Here is a 19,800-nt window from a genome sequence, read left to right as displayed (position 1 = left end):
GAGAATTCTTCTACGAGTTTTTCCTTCCTCTTCCTATTTTTCATTGTTGGTTATGACTTTTAGTATTGTAGTTTTACATACTATTATGAATAGCTAATTTGTTATCTAGAGTTTTGATATAACCTTTTGTAGGATAAATTCTTGTTATGTTTTTATATAATTGAGCCATAGCTTTTCTCTATTTGTTCAACTACATTTATATTGTGGTTGGTTGAAGAGCTCTCAATTAGCTGTGCCTATTTAGTAGGCATAACTCGGGAGAGAGTGCATATTTAGGTAATTGTTGAACAACACCACTCCCAAAGTATATGAGGGATCAATAACTGAGGGTTTAAAGGCGGGATTAGGGATAACGAAGCCTTGGGTGCGATCTGAAGTGAGCTGTATTAAAAGCCAGCTAGCGTAGCTCAGGAGAGTGCGTCTAGTAAATTGTTGTAATTACTCGGGAGAGATTTACGGTAATAAGAGTGCTCATGATCGGTAGAGAATACTTAGGCGAAATTATAGAAGACATAGCGGGAAGGATTCTGAAAATTGGGGAAATCATAACTCTAGACCTCCTTAATCTTTTCTCGAACCCTCAGTATCGTTAGTTATTAATTTACTATTTTAATTTGTTAGTTAAGTAGTTAAACACAAGAATCTTAATATCTATAAGTTAGGAATTGTTCAAGCTTGTCTTCTTGGTGATAGTGAACAGCTGTAGCTAAACCTTAGTTCTCTGTGGGATTCGACTCCGGACTTGTAAACCGGATTATATTTGCAACGACCGCATTGTCCTTTTTATAAGGCATAGTTGAGCGTGATCAGCACTCAATATTGTATATTAATTTGCGATCATTATAAGATTAATAAATTTTAAATCCTGAATCCGAGGTGCAGTTAACACGTTTTTTTTGTTTCAAACGTTAGAAAGACGGAAGATTGATAAAAACACTGGTGTTTGGCTATAGAGAGGAAAAAGGGTAACAAACGTACGTGTTTCATCTTAAAGAGGTGTGAGGGTCTCTAATTAAGGTGGAATGTGTTGGAACTCCCTTTAGTTACTTGCTTTTGGCAATATTATGAGTTATCAAGTTCACTTAAAATTGTGGTTTAGTGATCAATGAAATAAGTTAAAAATTACAACATTTCAAATTTAAGTTTTAGCGGAAGCAAAAAATACTAGGTGAGTTGTTTTAGAGGTAGAGCTAGCCTATTAATTGCAAATTTTGCCGCACCCATTCACTTTTGCTTAAGTATTGTATTTGTACAAGGAATTATTAAATACATTTAAATATTTAATTACGAACCCAATAACTAAGACGAGCTATAAGTTTCGTGATAATTCAGAATTCATAAATTTCAAATTCTGGCTCTGTCTCGGATTTATTTCCATCTATTCAAGCTTTTGATGAACAAAATTAACTAATACCTATGTTGGTAGGAAATAACATACATGTACCCGTAAAATTACCCGAGGGTGGCGCGAAACACCATGGTTATAAAAAGAAAAAAGAAAAAGAAAAATATGAGGCATCGAGTTAGGCAAAACGTGTTTCTATAGTGCTATATCCTCCAATATAGGTATATTTCAGTAGGTATTTCTGAGACATTAGATAACTTGCCTTGGTCACTATGTCCACAATCCAAAAAGAATAAAAATTGGAAACACTTTCTTTTCCTACCATCTTTTATTTTCTTTAAAAAGAAGTAGGATATATCAGAAGAAGAAATGAATCTCAATTTAGTAGTGTAAATGTAATAAGTAGCACTATTAGGAACTTGCTACACTCAAAGTGGTTATACTTTCTTATGCAGCAGAAAAAAAGGTGCATTTAATTTATTAATTATTTCTTGCTTGGTTTAAATGCAAAATGATGGAGGGATCAATTAATTTCGAAATACAAATTAATAAAGACCATAACTTGAATTAAGTGTGTGTGTATATGTGTGTGTGTCTGTTTTGGCTTAGGAATATAAAACTAAGTGCATTAATGGCGGATAAAATAAAGCAATTTTCATAATATAAGGACGAATTTGAACATTATTCCTTTTATAAAATAGTGTTTTGCATGAGGGGACAAAAACAGTGCCAATCTCCGAACTTCACGTGCTGCAAATTTGCTCCCATGCAATAGAAAAGGTATAAAAGGACTTTTACTTGCAGTACTAAAATCAAAAGCCAAGCCAAAATTTTAAATTTATGAATTTTAAATGCCAAGACATATAATGAGTTGGGGGTAAATTATTTATACATATTAAATAAAAGGACAAATAAATTTAAGTGATTTTCATAGTAGGGGCATAAATTTGGTTTTTTCTATATCTATAAACTTACATAGTTACATGCTGCAAAATTCGGTCACGTAAAATAGGAAAGGATTTCTACTTACAGTAAGAAACATGGATTGAGGTAAAGTATGAACTATGAAGAATGGATTCGAGTGAAATAACTTTTGCTTAAACTTTAAATTTGATTAGAAATCTATTAAATAAATAAAAATATTTAATTACGAACCCACTAAAAAAACACGAGCTATTAATTCACAATAAATTCAGAATTTATAAACTTCTAATCATGACGCCGCAACTAATCTATACTATATTAAAAGCACGAAGGCCCTTAGCAAAATGTCGTTCGCATTTTTTACCCTTTAAAAATATATTTTATATTGGATAAAATAGTAATTTGCTTATCTTCCTAATATTTAGGACTTCTAAATCAACTAAAATTTTATTTATTATATCTTTCTTTATTTAAATTTGTAGAAAATAACTTTAAAATTAATTAAAATATACATGTACATTAAATAACTCACTACGTTGGAAAATATTGTAAGGAAAGGATTCTAACGGCAATAATGGTAAAACGAATAGTAGATGTAAAGTGAATGTTCAAGCTATGTGATTTTGCCAAACAAATTAAAATAATCTTAGTTGAAAGGAAAATTGATAACGTAGATTTATGGTAATAATCCGCTTATTCTATTCCTTTTTTCCCTAAAATTAGAAAAAAGGTATAGTTATAGTTTTACATAATTACATTAAATAATTTATATAAGGTAAAATTATAATTAGTTTTAAACTTGTTTTCTACAGAATGCAAATAAGGAAATATAATAAATAAAATTATAGTTTATTTAGAAATCCAAATTATTAGGAAGATAAGCAAAACTATTTTGTCCAATATAATATATACTTTAAAGGGTAAAAAAAGCGAACGACATTATATAAATATTATACAAATTGATAAAGAGAATAGTATATTGTTCGAGTAGGAAAAAAATTCGATAATAATTCGCATCTTCTATACTATCTTAAAAGCATGAACTCTCAACAAATAATTAAGTCTTTGAATTAATAAATTAGCAAAAAAAAAATATATGTTCAATATTTTTAAAAATCATCATGTAAGTAAAATTATTTGTCAAGTTGATAAAAATATTAAGGTATATAAATTTATTTTCACTAGAAAAGCATCGCCCGTGAAAGTAATAAGAAAATAGAGCAAAATTCATTTTAATATAGTATTAAAAATTAAATTGCTAAACATGCTAAGTTGAAGCATTAAGGATGTAAATAAGACAAAAGGTATTCAAAGAAGTGTCGTATCATTTTTATTTATTTTTATATTCATTTCAATAAATGATAATTCCCTATATTTCTAATATAGTATTATATATTTTGTAATTCAATAAATGCATTCCGATCTGAGGATATATTGGAAACAACCTCTCTATCCTCACAAGCTAGGGGTAAAGTCTGCGTACACACTACCCTCCCCAAACCCCACAGTGTGGGATAATACTGGGTATGTTGTTGTTGTTGTTGTATTTTGTTATCTTTGAATGATCGTGGTAAAAGTATTTTTTGTGTTATTTGCTTATAGTATTTGGTAACAAAGATATTTCACGCCTCATAAATCATAATAAGGGCATATAAAAACATACGCGGAGTAGAATTTCTTTGTTTTATTGAGTTAGTGCTTAGTGAGATTAACATTCGTTATTTTAGGAACTTTCATTTTTTTCTTTAATATTTGCCCAATAACAAAAAATACATTATTTAATAATATTTACGTAATTTTTAAAAAAATTATATTCATTGATATAGGTACACACGCAAAGCGCGTACCCTGAAATTAGTAAGTTTTAATAATATGACGTTTGATTTTTAATATAAACCAAACACTTGACAAGTAATGCCACATTTAATATAGATTAAATATCCTTATACCTCACAGAATAAGTCTTCCTTACATTTGTCCCGAGTGAATCCAAGGACATACACATAGTGGCAACTTAGAGCTTGAGAAATTGTGACAAAAGGGGTGTGGTTGGAATTAAAATGAACACATGTTTCGTTTTAGCTCAACTCATGAAGACTGTTCAACTATATTTTATCTGAAATTCACATTAACCTCTATTCGTCAATAGTGGGATTCGTCAAGTCATCCAAAATGGAAGCAAGCTAGCAACTTAGAAGACCTTGACTTAAGCTAAAAACCAAACATTTTTTGCAAGTGATATGACTGTTATTACACTGTATTTGTAAAATAAATTCTGGAAATATAAATGAATATAAACAGAAATGACATAAACCAATTCGAGCCCACTGAATTCACAGTGTTTCCTTAAGGAATTTAATCCCCTCCTAGTACCCAAGGTTATGGATTATTTCCTCCCAGGATAGAACGAATTACACACTGGTGTAGTGGTACTTCAAACCCCAGTGTTTCAGCGAACACAAAGTTCGGTAGCAAATCACACTTACTTTTTGCTTTGTTTTGATGCTAAAAGTATGCAGAAGAAGGAGAGGAAACTCAGAAAATTGTAGTTAAAATTCTGAGCAGAATAGTGTTGTATTTATAGCCAAAGTTGGGTCTCTTCAGAATGGCTGTTTATGCAAAACGCCCACAACATAAATGCCATTACATAAATGGCCATTTACTCAATAATAAAGAGGGAAAATAAAGAGGGAAAATTGAAGAGGGTAGTTACTTTTCTGTTACCAAAACAGAAAAACGGATTGGATTTAATATTAATATTTAATATTAATATTTTGTTATTAAAACAAATATTTAATAACATTTCTGTTAATATTTTACTATTAACAAATAAATTTGGTCCAAAAAGTTAATCAATCAATCGATCATTTGACCAAATCCAAATCCGAATCCGAATCCGAATCCGAATCCGAAGCCGAAGCCGAAGCCGAAGCCGAAGCCGTAGCCGTAGCCGAAGCCGAAGCCGAAGCCGAAGCCGAAGCCGAAGCCGAAGCCGAAGCCGAAGCCGAAGCCGAAGCCGAAGCCGAAGCCGAAGCCGAAGCCGAAGCCGAAGCCGAAGCCGAAGCCGAAGCCGAAGCCGAAGCCGAAGCCGAAGCCGAAGCCGAAGCCGAAGCCGAAGCCGAAGCCGAAGCCGAAGCCAAAGCCGAAGCCGAAGCCGAGCCCAGCGAGCGACGACGACGACGGCGCGAGGCTTGCCTTCTTCTCAACTCTTTAAGAGCTAGAAGAAGAGCAATTGCTTATATACCCATAAAAAACCTCTTCCTCTTCCAATATGGGACAATGCCCATTTGCCAAGGGAGGGGGAACTTAAAATTTCACTCAAAAATTTCATTTCCCTCCATTTCCCATTCACCCTCTTTTAAGTATTTAATATATTAATTAAATACCTTAAAAACCCAACAATCCCCCACATGAATGGGGAATGGCTATATCACGGAAGTATGCATGAAAAACTGTGTGATTCACAAGTAAGGATTAATTGCATCTGGATAAGTAGGTTTCCCTTTGAACTTTCCGTAGTGAACTTATGTCGGATATACTCGATCAATCGGTAGATTTGATATCTTTGAACCGTCGAACTTTAGTGTATACCTAGACAACCACAAGTCACACAACCAACCCTTAACCGTCTTTGGTTCTCATTGTTGTGTTCGTTTCAGCCATGAACACCGCCTGGTTTCATAAGTGCGTAGAGAACTGGCCTTACAATGTTCTCCTTGAAGCGGCTAACACTTCACACTTACATAGGTGATTCCTAAACGTGTCATCCCGTAGATACACTATTTGATATACCCCGTATCAAATTTAGAAATCATTAAAAAGCCTTAATGCTTTATCCTTGGTACTGAACATTGTCTCATCACGAGAATGGACCAAAAGTTTAGTTGACAATGTTGAACCGTCATAAATGACTTTGTTTGATCTCCTTGAACCTAGATCTTGGGATCTCCAGTCTTCTAGGTAGAGTTACCGCCACTATGACTTGTTCTCGGCCACAGTCCCATTCCCCTTGATGACTTCTCAACTACCTCTCTAGTTAGGCCTTTTGTAAGTGGATCCGACACATTATCACTTGACTTTACATAGTCAATCGTGATAATTCCTCTAGAGAGTAATTGTCTAACGGTTTTATGTCTTCGTCGTATATGGCGAGACTTACCGTTATACATAACGCTCCCAGCCCTTCCAATTGCCGCTTGACTATCACAATGTATGCATATTGGTGCCAACGGTTTGGGCCAAAATGGAATATCTTCCAAGAAATTCCGGAGCCATTCAGCTTCTTCACCGGCTTTATCCAAGGCTATGAACTCAGCCTCCATTGTAGAGCGGGCAATACAAGTTTGTTTGGATGACTTCCAAGATACCGCTCCTCCACCAATAGTGAATACATATCCACTTGTGGACTTGGAATCAGTTGATCCGGTGATCCAATTTGCATCACAGTATCCCTCAATGACCGCAGGATATTTATTGTAGTGCAAAGCAAAGTCCTGGGTATGTACTAAATACCCCAAAACTCGTTTCATGGCCATCCAATGAGATTGGCCTGGATTGCTCGTATATCGACTCAATTTACTTATAGCACAAGCTATATCTGGTCGTGTACAATTCATGATGTACATTAAGCAACCCAACACACGAGCATAATCCAATTGTGATATGCTCTGGCCTTTGTTCTTTGCTAATGCAAGATTCACATCAATTGGAGTCTTTGCAACTTTAAAGCCCAAGTGCTTGAATTTTTCAAGTACTGTCTTAATATAATGAGATTGTGACAATGCTAGACCTTGAGAAGTCTTATGGATCTTAATTCCCAGAATTAAATCAGCAACTCCCAAGTCTTTCATATCAAACTTGCTAGTTAGCATACGCTTAGTAGCATTTATGTTAGCAATGTCATTACTCATTATGAGCATATCATCCACATATAAGCAAACAATGACTATGTGATTTGGAACATTTTTAATGTACACACATTTATCACATTCATTTATCTTAAATCCATTTGACAACATTGTTTGGTCAAATTTAGCATGCCATTGTTTGGGTGCTTGTTTTAATCCGTAAAGGGACTTAACAAGTCTACAGACCTTCTTTTCTTTACCTGGAACCACAAACCCTTCAGGTTGTTCCATGTAAATTTCTTCCTCCAACTCTCCATTTAAGAAGGCCGTCTTAACATCCATTTGATGAATTTCAAGACCATAAACTGCAGCTAACGCTACTAACGTTCGTATGGATGTAATTCTTGTAACTGGAGAGTATGTATCAAAGTAGTCAAGACCTTCTCGTTGTCTATACCCTTTGACCACAAGTCTTGCCTTATACTTGTCAATAGTACCATCATCTTTTATTTTCCTCTTAAAGATCCATTTAGATCCCAACGGTTTGTTTCCAGGAGGAAGATCAACCAATTCCCATGTATGGTTGTTTAGTATGGATTCTATTTCACTATTGACCGCCTCTTTCCATAACAATGATTCCGAAGAAGACATAGCTTCTTTAAATGTTTGAGGCTCATTTTCCAATAAGAAAGTCACAAAATCTGGTCCAAATGAAGTAGACGTTCTTTGACGTTTACTACGTCTTGGATCTTCTTGGTTAAGTGTACTTTCTTTTGTTTCTTCCCGAGGTCGTTTAGAGGGACTTAAGTAGTTTGCAAACTCTAAATTCAGCTTTTGGTCCATTGAAACCTTGCCATATATACCTCCTCAGATAGATCTCCTTGCAAGAAAGCATTGTAAACATCCATTTGATGAATAGACCACTGCCTTGAAGCTGCAATAGACAACACACTTCTGACAGTAACCATTTTCACCACAGGTGAAAAGGTTTCTTGGTAGTCTAAACCTTCTCTCTGATTATACCCTTTGGCCACCAATCTAGCTTTGAACCTTTCAATTTCTCGTGATGCCTTGTATTTAATCTTATAAACCCACTTGCATCCTATTGCCTTTTGTCCTTGTGGTAAGGATGCCAGTTCCCAAGTTTTATTGTCCTCCAATGCTTTGATTTTTGCTTGCATTGCCTCTACCTATCTCTTGTCCTTTACTGCCTCTGAATATGATGTAGGTTCCACTTCCACTGAAAAATTTGCCAAGTAGCTTTGATATTTTGAAGAGATGCCTTCATATCCAATCACCTCTGACATAGGGTACTTGCAGCATCTTGTAGAACTTCTCTTGTCATCTCTAACATAATCCTTAAGCCATATGGGAGGCTTAGATACTCTTGTGGATTTTCTAGGTTCCCCATCATCAGGCAAAATAAGAGGATCACCAGGACTATCCACACTGTTATACTCAACAGGGTGTGAAATGTCTTGCTCATCTGAGATTACTGGAGTTAGAGTAGGAGAGCATGGCATATTGGTTCCCTCAATATGTGCATCAGTAGCAGAACTGACTGCTTTCAGTTCTTCATCAAAATCTTGTCTTGGCACTGGAATTTTGTCCAAAAATAATGATTGTAATGATCCTTCTGCTGTGTGGAAGGGAAATATATCCTCATATAAAACTACATCTCTGCTTATAAAGAATACTCTATTCTCCAAATCCAAAAGTCTGTAACCTTTCTGATGTGCAGCATATCCTAGGAAAACTGACCTCACAGCTCGAGGAGCAAATTTATCATGGCTTGTCAGATTAGTAGCAAAACACAAACATCCAATCACCTTTAAATGTGCCAATGAAGGTGGCTTATTCAGAAGTAATTCATATGGTGACTTATGTCCCAAGACAGAAGAAGGAATTCTGTTGATTATATATACAACAGCATCAATACAATGTCCCCAATATCTAACAGGTAAGTGGCCTTGAAATCTGATTGCTCGAGCAGTCTCCAGTATATGTCTATGTCTCCTTTCCACAACTCCATTTTGTTGGGGAATATATGGACATGAGCTTTGATGAACAATCCCATATATTTGAAACAAGTCATCACATGCACTACTAAAAAACTCACTCCCATTGTCTGATCTAAACATCTTAATTTGCTTCCCAAACTGTGTTTTGATCATAGTAATAAAGTTCTTGAGTAAGAAAATAACATCAGATTTGAGTCTCATAAGAAATACCCAAGTCCATCTGGTACAATCATCAACCAATGTAAGAAAGTATTTCATGCCATTATGAGTAGCAATCTTATAGGGTCCCTCACACATCCATATGGATCAAATCAAAAGCATGTGAACTTCTACTAGTACTAGTTGGAAAAGGTGCTCTAGTTTGTCTAGCTAGAGGACAAATTTCACACTTAGACAATGAGTCATTATTTATTCTACTACCATAGTGTTGTATACTAGGAATCCTTCTGAGAACTTGAATTGGGACATGTCCTGTTCTTCTGTGCCAGATTTCCATGCCTCCTTCTTTACTGGTAGCTGCAAAAGCTCTATTCACAGTCTTCCCTAAAGCTGTTGACAATATGTACAGATCTTCTTCACTTCTACCAATCTCCTTCACCCTACCAGATAAGAGGTCCTGGAACACACAATTTTTGGGAAAAAAAGTAACACTGCATTTAAGATCTTCTGTCACTTTAGAGACTGACATGAGGTTAAACTTAAAAGCAGGTACACAAAACACATCTTTCAGTACATCACCTCCTGTGAGTTGACACTCCCCCATATGTAAGATTGATGCTGAATCTCCAGTAGGTAATTGCACTTGTCCTGAATTTCCTACTGAAGTTTCATTTTTCAGTAAACTCTTATCACCAGTCATGTGGTTAGTAGCACCAGTATCTACTATCCATTTGCAAAGTTCTAAGTTCTCACATAAGGCTACATTACCACAAAAGCACTTACCTGCCATGTTTGCATTAGTCCCTGCAGTAGAGCCTTTGTTCAGCAATTGCAACAACTGGTTATATTGTTCTTTAGTGAAGAACTGAGTTGGTTCAACATTACTGCTTGGCTGATATATGCTTGTGGTTGGTGAAGCTATCACTCCTTGCTATCCAGATCCATCTATCATGACTGCATTTGCTTTCTTCTTCTGCTTGAAATCAGATGGATAACCAATAATCTTGTAACAGTTCTCCTTCAAGTGCCCTGTCTTATTACAAAATTCACACCTCATCAATTTATAACATTCATTTCTAGTATGGCCTTTCATATGACAAAAATCACATTCTAAGCTATAGTTTCTCCTTGGCTTAGATGGTAAGCTTGGCATTAATAGAATCTGGCTCCTTGCTTGCTCAAAATTATCATTCAATCCCATCAAAAATTGCAGCAGTCGTTGATACTCCAATTGTTCAATATACTCAGTGGCTGAAGTAGGAGATGGCAGTATGGAATCATATTCTGCCCAAAGGTCTTTTAGCTTGGTGAAATAAATTGATACTGACGAAATCCCCTGTGTTAGGGTGAATATTTCCTTATGCAAGTAATACAATCTCGATGCATTCACTTTGTCAAAACGTTCCTTAAAAGCAGCCTACACTTTCTGTGCATTCGAAGAAAATAACACTCCTGTTACCAAATCTCTGCTCACATTGCTCATGAGCCAAGAGGTCACAGTCGCATTGCACCTATCCCACTGACTTCCCAGATTTGGGCCAAAATCCTCCTTCGATGTTGATCCATCAACTAAATACAATTTGTTCTTTCCTAATAATGCTACTTTCATTGCACGACTCCAAAGAGAGTAATTTTTCATACCTATCAAAATGAGTCCCACAGACATCGATCCCGGACCATCAGATGCATGCAAGTAGAGAGGATGGTTATGATCTAACACAATCGAGCTAGGTATCGTTCCGATGCTTGTATTGTCTCCATTGTTCGCATTATCAGCTGAGTTCTCAGGAGGCGCCATTGATAGACCTCAAAATTAGGGTTCAAAGCTTCTGAATTTGAGCAGATTCTCTCGAATTATCTTCAATTATGCGAAGAAATTCCCTAGAATCACTCGATCAATGCTCTGATACCATGAAGAATTTAGACTATGCAGTTGAAGAGAGAAATTGAGATTAGAACTTTCGAGAGAAAAACAGTCAAGAGCAGTGCTCTGTGTTTCGATACAACTAACTCAACTAGAAAGAAGAAGAAGCTACAGTGTATTTAACTAACTAACCACCTTAGGACAGCTGTACACCACTAACACTAACTAATACTATAGTTAAGTTAAGCTACCTAAGTTTAACTACTAAGGTTAACCTATATTCTTTACAGCACTACCACATTAGTTATAGACTAATAAGTGACTTTAATATGATGGATGTGGAAACTCGAGTGCAGTTTTCAACAAAAAGAAACTCATATACTTATAAAAGAAGCATTCTAAAATACATGTCAAGATGGGGAATTTGAGCAAAATACATGCGCTGAATCTATCTCACAACCATCTCATTGGAAGAATTCCAGAAAGTTTCTCATACTTACATGAAGTTGAGAGTTTAGATCTTTCCTACAACAGCTTGAATGTGAGTATTCCTGTTGGTCTACTTGAGCTACATCCTTTGGAAGTATTCAGTGTGGCTTACAATAATTTATCTGGTAGAGTACCAGACTTTAAAGGTCAATTCGGAACTTTCGACAAAAGCAGCTATGAGGAGAATCCATTTCTTTGTGGTTATCCATACAATGAATGTAGCAGCACTAAATTGTTAAATACCTCCAAGAATGGAAGTGATGAATCTGACTTGGATTAAAAGGAAAGTTTCTACATCGGCTTTGGCGTGTCTTATGGAGCAATCTTGCTGGGATTAGCTGTAGCACTCTGCTTCAATTCTTATTGGAGAAGAGCATGGTTTAGGCTTGTTGAGTCATTGATGCTCACTTCTCACTATTTTCTCTTAGACAATGTTGTTAGCCCTTTCAAGAATTGGTGGTGAAGGAAAGGTAATTGTTATTCTCTTATTGTATGAACTTTATCATTTGCTATATTGCTACTTTATTCTCCTCAATAAAATTGATACATTTCAGACATTTCTTTTCTCTTATCTTTCCGTCGTTTTAGATTATGGTAACATAATAGGTTACCATAAGAGTGAAATAAATGGAAAAAACTAAGACGAGACTTTGAAACTTCTTGACTTTTAAAAGTAGGCTTTACACAGACACTTCAACAGAGAGAGAGAAAAAACCTTTTTAAGTTTTAAGATAATTTCATAAGCAATTATTGAACTTTACCTCCTATTACCACATTTGAATGAGATAAATTATCATCAATCGATTTTATATGTACTATGGAAGTTGGAGGAAAGCAGTGATGACTTCCACTTGTTTTAAGCTTAAAAGTTCAAATTAAATGCCCTTCATTGAACATGAAAGTTTCTTCTATTTCTTCACTCCATAATGAAAAAATAAATAAATTATACAGTAAGAGTTATTAATTCAGTATTTTTTATTTATTTACGCGTTTGATTAATATTAAAAAGTATTTATAAGCTAAATTTAGTCAAAAACCATCAAATGATCAGCTTATAAGCAATTTTGGTTTGATCAAATCTTTTATTATTTTATCCGTAATATCTTTTGTATTTTTCAAAACAAAATTTCTAGCTCTCTCTTTATTCAATGTTTGTCATTCGTTTATAAAAAAAAATGTAAAAGCACTTTTAAATTTACTTTTTTTATATAAATATATTTAAGGATATATCATTTAGTTTAATATTTTTTCCAAACACAATCACTGCTCATTGTAATTTTTGACACTTCTATCAAAAGACATATATATAACAACATAGAGGGAGAGAGAGACAACTAAAAAGAACTTAAGAGTAAGAGACTGTACACGCCTTAGTCTTATTTTGTTCATTTGCTTTTAGGCTCTTCTTGTTTTTCTCTTTTATAAACTTTTAATCATCTTAAATAGTTTAATCTCCAAGCTAATTTGTACACATATCTGCTATGGAAAAGGAAGCTTACCCAATGCAGAAAGGATACTGGTTCACTGATTCCATAACCTGCCAACCAGAGTACCTTTAGATTGCTCAACCCTCTACATTTCTCATTGATGCCTTCATCTGAAAAATGAAATATCATATTTCACCGTTGCATAAGTTTTTCTACTGCAACCCCCCCTCCCCCCGCGAACAGAAAAGTTACACCCCCAAATTTCGCGAAATTCCATCTCTCGCCAGACCGCGACTAAAGCAAACTCAAATTTGGCAGTTTCGAAGTAAAGAGGCGTATCTTCAGAAAAAATTGATTCAGATTTTTATAAGAAACCTATTCCCTCTGACGAAAAAAAAAAACTATTCCCTTTGACGGCTTTTGCTCGGATTCAATTGATCTGGTCTGTTTCTTTTTAATTTTTCCTGTTCAAGTTTCTATTGTTTTCCTATATTTTGTGGTTGTCAATTTTGTCAGCTGATTGCTTGGTTACTAGCCTCATGATTTAGCAATTTTGGCAGTTCATTTTTGGCTTCTGTGAAATTCAATTCAGGTTTGTGTTAGGCTAGATTTGTACATCGTTCCGTGTTTCAGTCAGAGTCAAATCTCAGCTTCTTCCGTCACCTTATTACTCGTTTCTCCTTTACTTTTCAGTTTCTTCATATGTGCTGGATGAAACAAAATTGTGTTTAATTCTTTTTTGTTGATTGACAAGGTTGTGTTTAATTTGAATCTATTTTTGTTGAGGCAAGGGTTAGGGTTTGTGAGTGTGTTTATAAGCTACAATTTTATTTAATTTTGAAAGTTTGTTTCTTCGATGCTCATCTTAACAATGTCATTATTATCGCGTGAATTTGACATTTCGGCTTGGTAATTGTCTTTCTATTTCACTCATTTCTTTTTCAGCGTCTTTGTTCATCTCCATATCTTTATCCTGCATTATCGATCAGTACCGGTGAACTTATAATGCGCCATTTTACTGGTATGTTGCAGCCTCTCTGTTTGTTCTGCTTCTTGTAATATTTAGCTGTTTCTTTCATGTTATCTTATCTTGTTTTCGTTTTTGTTACATTGTTGGTTATTTGGAGTATATATTTGTAGCATCTCACTTGCTTCTTTTGCTAGTTGTTTCCAATTGAATTCGAGCTTAAGAATGTGAAGTGTTGAAGAAATTGTTTGAGTCTTTATTCATGGGTGTAAAACCTGTTCAAGAGTCATCTAATGATGTAATCCAGAGAGTAAGACTTGCCTTACTACCTGTTTTTCTTCTTGGTTGGGAGAAAAGAGAGAAAAAAACAAGAAGAAGAGAAAGTTCAAGAAGAATGGGTGGAATCTTTAGCATTTTTTTAATAGTATGATGTAGGGGCACATATACAAATTGTCCGGTTCCTGCTTCTTAGAAGACAAAATAAAGAATGAAGGCCAGCAACTATTAGCATCTGTTGTGGAGTGGATTTTAACAGTATGAACTAGTTCTACTATTGGTGGTCTTGCAAGATATGTAGGGAATATGAGTATTTATCGTGTGTTGATTAAAAGAAGTAGCAACATAGCAAATGATGGAGTCCGTACAATAAGAGTGAGAACAATGATTACCAAACCAAGGTTCCTGCACCATCTATTCTTGAAGGAACTAACAACACTGTCTAAGAGAAAATAATAAGAACTGAGCATCAATGCCTCAGCAAGCCTACATCATGCTCTTCTCCTATAAGGATCGAAGCAGAGTGCTGCAGCTAATCCTAGCAAGATTGCTCCACGACAAATCCGATGTAGACACTCTCCTTATACTGAAGTCAGACTCCTCTCTTCCATTCTTGGAGGTATTTCACAATTTAATACTGTTACGTTCGTCGTCTAATGGATGACCACAAAGAAAAGGATTTCCTTGACAGTTGCTTTTCTCGAAAGTTTCGAACAGAGCTTTAGACTTAGGTACTGCACCAGATAAGTTATTGTATGCCACGCTGAATATCTCCAAAGAATGTAGTACGCTGCCAAGAATTCTCCCATTCAAGTTGTTGCAGGAAACGTCTAAACTCTCGATTTCTTGTAAATTGGAGAAGGCATCTGGGATTCTTCCAATGAGATGGTTGTGTGATAGATTCAATGCATGTATTTTGCTCACATTCCCGAGATCAATGGGAATTTCACCAGTTAATCTGTTACTTGAGAGATCAATAACTGACATGTATCTGAGAATGCTTCCCTTATAAAAGTATGAGTTTCTTTTTGTTGAAAAATGGACCTGGGTTTCCACATCCATGTAATTGCAGTCACTTGGAAATAACTTCTATTGTGGTAGTGCCTTGTTGAACTTACCCAATCCAGGAAAATTAACCACACTTGCTTCGAAATCCCTGTATAATAGATCCCTATTATTTCTTGTGATGACTCGATAGGTTATTTATAGTCTTATCCTTCATTTCTCTATTTTGAGACCTCAAATAGCTTCGTTTAGCCTTTCTTGATTTGCGTGCGCAGTCCGTGTCCTTTTTCCGGAAGGTTTTTATGAGAAAATTGATGAAAATGTGAAATCGTGCCTTAAAACTTATCTGAGTTGACTACGGTCAACGTTTTGTGTAAACAGATCCCGATCAATATTTTGATGATTCTGGTGGGTCTGTATCGTGATTTGGGACTTGGGCATATGCCCAGAATCGAATTCGGAAGTCCCTAGCTTGATTCAACGTAATTTGTTGAAAACTAAAAATTTGAAGATTTAAAAGATTCATAAGTTTGACCGTTAGTTGACTTTGTTGTTACTGGGTTCGGATTTCGGTTCCGGAACTTGGTATAAGTTCATTACAATATTTATGACTTGTTTACAAAATTTGGTGCAAAACGGAGTTGATTAGACGTGATTCAGACGTCCGGTTGAGAAATTGCATGTTCTTAAGTTTCATTGAAAATTTCATTCATTTTGGTGTCTGATTCGTAGTTCTAGGTGTTATTTTGGTGTTTTGATCGAGTGAGCGAGTTCGTATGATGTTTCTGGACTTATGTGCATATTTTGTTTGGAGCCCAGAGGGCTCGGGTGAGTTTCGTATAGGCTACAGATGATTTTGAACTTAGGAAAATGCTGGTTTTAGTTTCTGCTGGTTTCTGGTGAATGCTTCTTCACGATTGCGAAGATATTCCCGCGATCGCGAAGAGTAGTTTGGGACTGGGGTGGATTTACTCCTCGCGAACGCGAGGATTTGGACGCGAACGTGGAGCAATGGGGGCTTTGCCCTTCGGGAACGCGGCCACTCCATCGCGAACGCGTAGTGTTAGAAGGCGGGGGCTGGGAATGAAACTTACGCTACGCGAACGCGAGCCTAGGCTCGCAAAGGCGAAGGCGAGGTGGGCTAAGCCTACACGAACGCATAGAGTGTGTCGCGATTGCGTAAGCCAACTGGGTAGCGCCTTTCGCGAACGCGTCAGGTGTCTCACGAACGCGATAAACACCTAACGCCCAGTCATTTAAATTCCAAAAATCGGGATTTCACCCATTTTTCACCATCTTTTCATTAGAGCTCGGCCTAGACGCGATATGGAGGAGAAATTTCATCACCCTTACATAAGTTAGTGTACTTTAACTTATTTTCTTCCATTTTCATCATCATCCACTAATTTCTAGCCTTAATCTATATACTCTCATGGTAGAAAATTAGGGATTTGGGAAGAATTGGGGGGGGGGGGGGGGTCTTGTAAAATTGAGATTTAGACCTCAAATTGAGGTCGGATTTTGAAACTAATTGCATAATCGAGCTTGGGGTGAATGGGTAATTGCGTTTTAGTCCGAATCTCGGATTTTGACCAAGCGGGCCCGTGATTGACTTTTTGGGAGAAGTTTAAAGATCTTAATTTTATATATCGTAATTGATTTCCCTAGTATTATTTGATGTTATTGAGTCGATCTTGGTTATATTCGATCGGTTTGGAGGCAAGTGCACGAGCGACTAGAATAATACAGATAATGGTCTGAATGAAAGTAAAACTGTCTGAAAAGAAATAAACAGCTAGGATAAGGTAGAAGGGGACTTCAGGGCTGCGAACGCCGAGTAGCTGTACCTCAAGTCTTTATCCGATGGTGAATTCGAGCAATCTACTGACCGTCGCTGGGACCGACTGCAAAATCTGCACATGAAGTGCAGAGTATAGTATGAGTACAACCGACCCCATGTACTCTGTAAGTGTCGAGCCTAACCTCGATGAAGTAGTGACGAGGCTAAGGCGGGTCATTTATAATAACTTGTACGCAGTATAATAATAATAACAGGAAAGGAATACGTGAAAGTAAGGCAGTTAACTTATGAAAATAAACTCAATCCTTGAAATTAGTAAAACCAGAAATAAAAATCCTCAGAATCTCGTAAAAACACCGAAGCCAACACACTACAACAAGGAATACAAAACACACAAAACCGTTGCGGTGTGCAATCCGATCCCACCGTACAAACATGATTCTCCCTTATTTCATCATATCAATAACAATAATAATAAGTAAAATCCGTTGCGGTGCGCAAGCCGATCCCACAATATAATCAGAATCAATATCATAATTCTCCCTTATTTCACCATATCAATCCTCCCTTATTCCACTTGTTGCGGCGTGCAACCCGACCACCATATCAATATCAATCCTCCCTTATTCCACCTGTTGCGGCGTGCAACCCAATCCATAAACACAAATCAATAAATGAAATCAATTCAACAACTCGAATCACAAAAATCTCTAAGATTAACGAATATGGAAGCAGAACCGTAAAGAAAATCTCGTACCAAATAGAGAAATGTTATAATTAATACTAAGCAGCAAAACAAGTCAAATAAATGACAACTAAATGGTACAAGCAAGTCAATTAAGGCAAGTAGCAGTTAATCATGGAAGCATTGGAAAAACTAACATTTTAATACTAGAATAATAAATGGCAAGTAGCAAATTAAAGCATAAAAAACAATTAAAGGATGGAACAGTTAAGATATGGAATAAAGTAATTAATGAAATGCGGGAAAGCATGAAAACAAGTAATTTCACGGCGCATATACACCCGTTCTAAACTTTGCGGACAAGTTCCAAATGACAAAACAGACTTATTCCAAGTCCCGAAATAGAAATTCAATTACAATAGCTATGAAGTCAACCTACGGTCAAACTTATCAAAATTCTAAAACTTTAAATTGCCAACTTTCGGCAAGACAACACAAATCAACCTACGGACCTCCGAAATTGATTCCAGGGATACTGTCACAACCCAATTTCCTACTATAGATCGTGATGACGTCCAATGTCGCCGTTAGGCAAGCCAACGGTGAGCTATCAATTCGATTATTTATTTTATTATTTTTAAAATCATAAGTCTTATTAAGTAAAGGATTCAATGCGTTTAAAAAAAATCATGAATACTTAAAATATTAGTAAGATATAAAATAGAAGATGACAATATCAAGCCGAACAATAAACAATCATTAGAGTATCCCAAAATCTGTTGTCACAAGTGCATGAACATTTACTGAGGAGTACAATAATAATATAACCTCTGTCTAAAATATAAATAAGACATGATAAAGTAAATAGTACGATGGAGACTCTGTGGGTTGCGATGCGTAGCCTGGAATGCAGCTCACCATAAAATCTCCTCAGCAGTTGCGCCTACGCGCCAAGATGACCACCAAATGAACCTGTCAGATCCTGCATATTTAGTGCAGAAGTGCAGCATGAGTACGTAAATCAACGCGTACCCAGTAAGTATCTAGACTAATTCCGGAGAAGTATTGAGGATGGGTCGACATCGACACTTACTAATGGTCCAATAAATCAGTATGATAATTCATAAACAGATATGAAGTACAACAGTTGTAGTGAGGTAAAAAAACTGTAACTAACATAATCTTTCATAATTTCTTTTAACGATATAAATTTCTCAATCTCGTATTCTACCTCAACAACTCGGTAAATATCAAGCGCCAATAACAAACGGATAAGGAGTACCATATAAAATGCCAGGCATCAGTGGAAGGAAAATCTCGTGAATATTCAGACTGCTAATGCCGAGGTCCTACGACCTGATCAAGAGTGGTGTGTACACTGCCGAGAGTCGACCGGCGCGAACCAGAGATGCATCTCAATATACTGCCGAGGCGTTCAGCCCGCTTCACAAGAAAGGAAGAAACTTATCGAATTACGAGTCACGTGCTTACAACACAGATACAGGTGCATAATAGTGAATATACCCCTTTCTATTTATCAAATATCTTGGCAACAACTCAAGGTGATAAAGCTCGGCCTAATATATATATATATATATATATATATATATATATATATATATATATATATATATATATATATATATATATATATATATATATGTTTCTAAATCAATTTCAATTATAAATTCAATTAATTAAGCAAGCAAAATAAGTCCAAATAATTCAGATATTACATAATAAAGTCTTAAGTCTACCCGAACATAAACATGCTTTAGCTACGTATGGACTCTCGTCACTTCGTGCGTACATAGCACCCACAACTAGTAGCACATAACAATTACAACACCTAAGGGGTAGTTTCTGTAACGACCCGACCGGTCGTTTCATGGGTTATCTCTCCGTTTTCCCCATTTCTGCTTCTTTATGTCCTGTTCAGCTGTATAATGTGGTATCGGGTTAGTTGGTTCGGGTTCGGAGTGATTTTGGG

The 19,800-nt window shown here is 35.9% G+C and overlaps 1 long non-coding RNA gene across 1 annotated transcript; it reads left to right on the top strand.

The window, feature by feature from the left end:
- On the top strand, positions 13,007-15,501 carry LOC109229512. The gene is made up of 2 exons (XR_002068571.1): positions 13,007-13,518; positions 14,022-15,501. It is a non-coding gene; the product is annotated as an uncharacterized LOC109229512 (long non-coding RNA).

Source organism: Nicotiana attenuata, chromosome 7, assembly GCF_001879085.1.
Source record: "Nicotiana attenuata strain UT chromosome 7, NIATTr2, whole genome shotgun sequence".
NCBI lineage: Eukaryota > Viridiplantae > Streptophyta > Magnoliopsida > Solanales > Solanaceae > Nicotiana > Nicotiana attenuata.
This window is presented reverse-complemented; position numbering and strand designations above follow the sequence as displayed.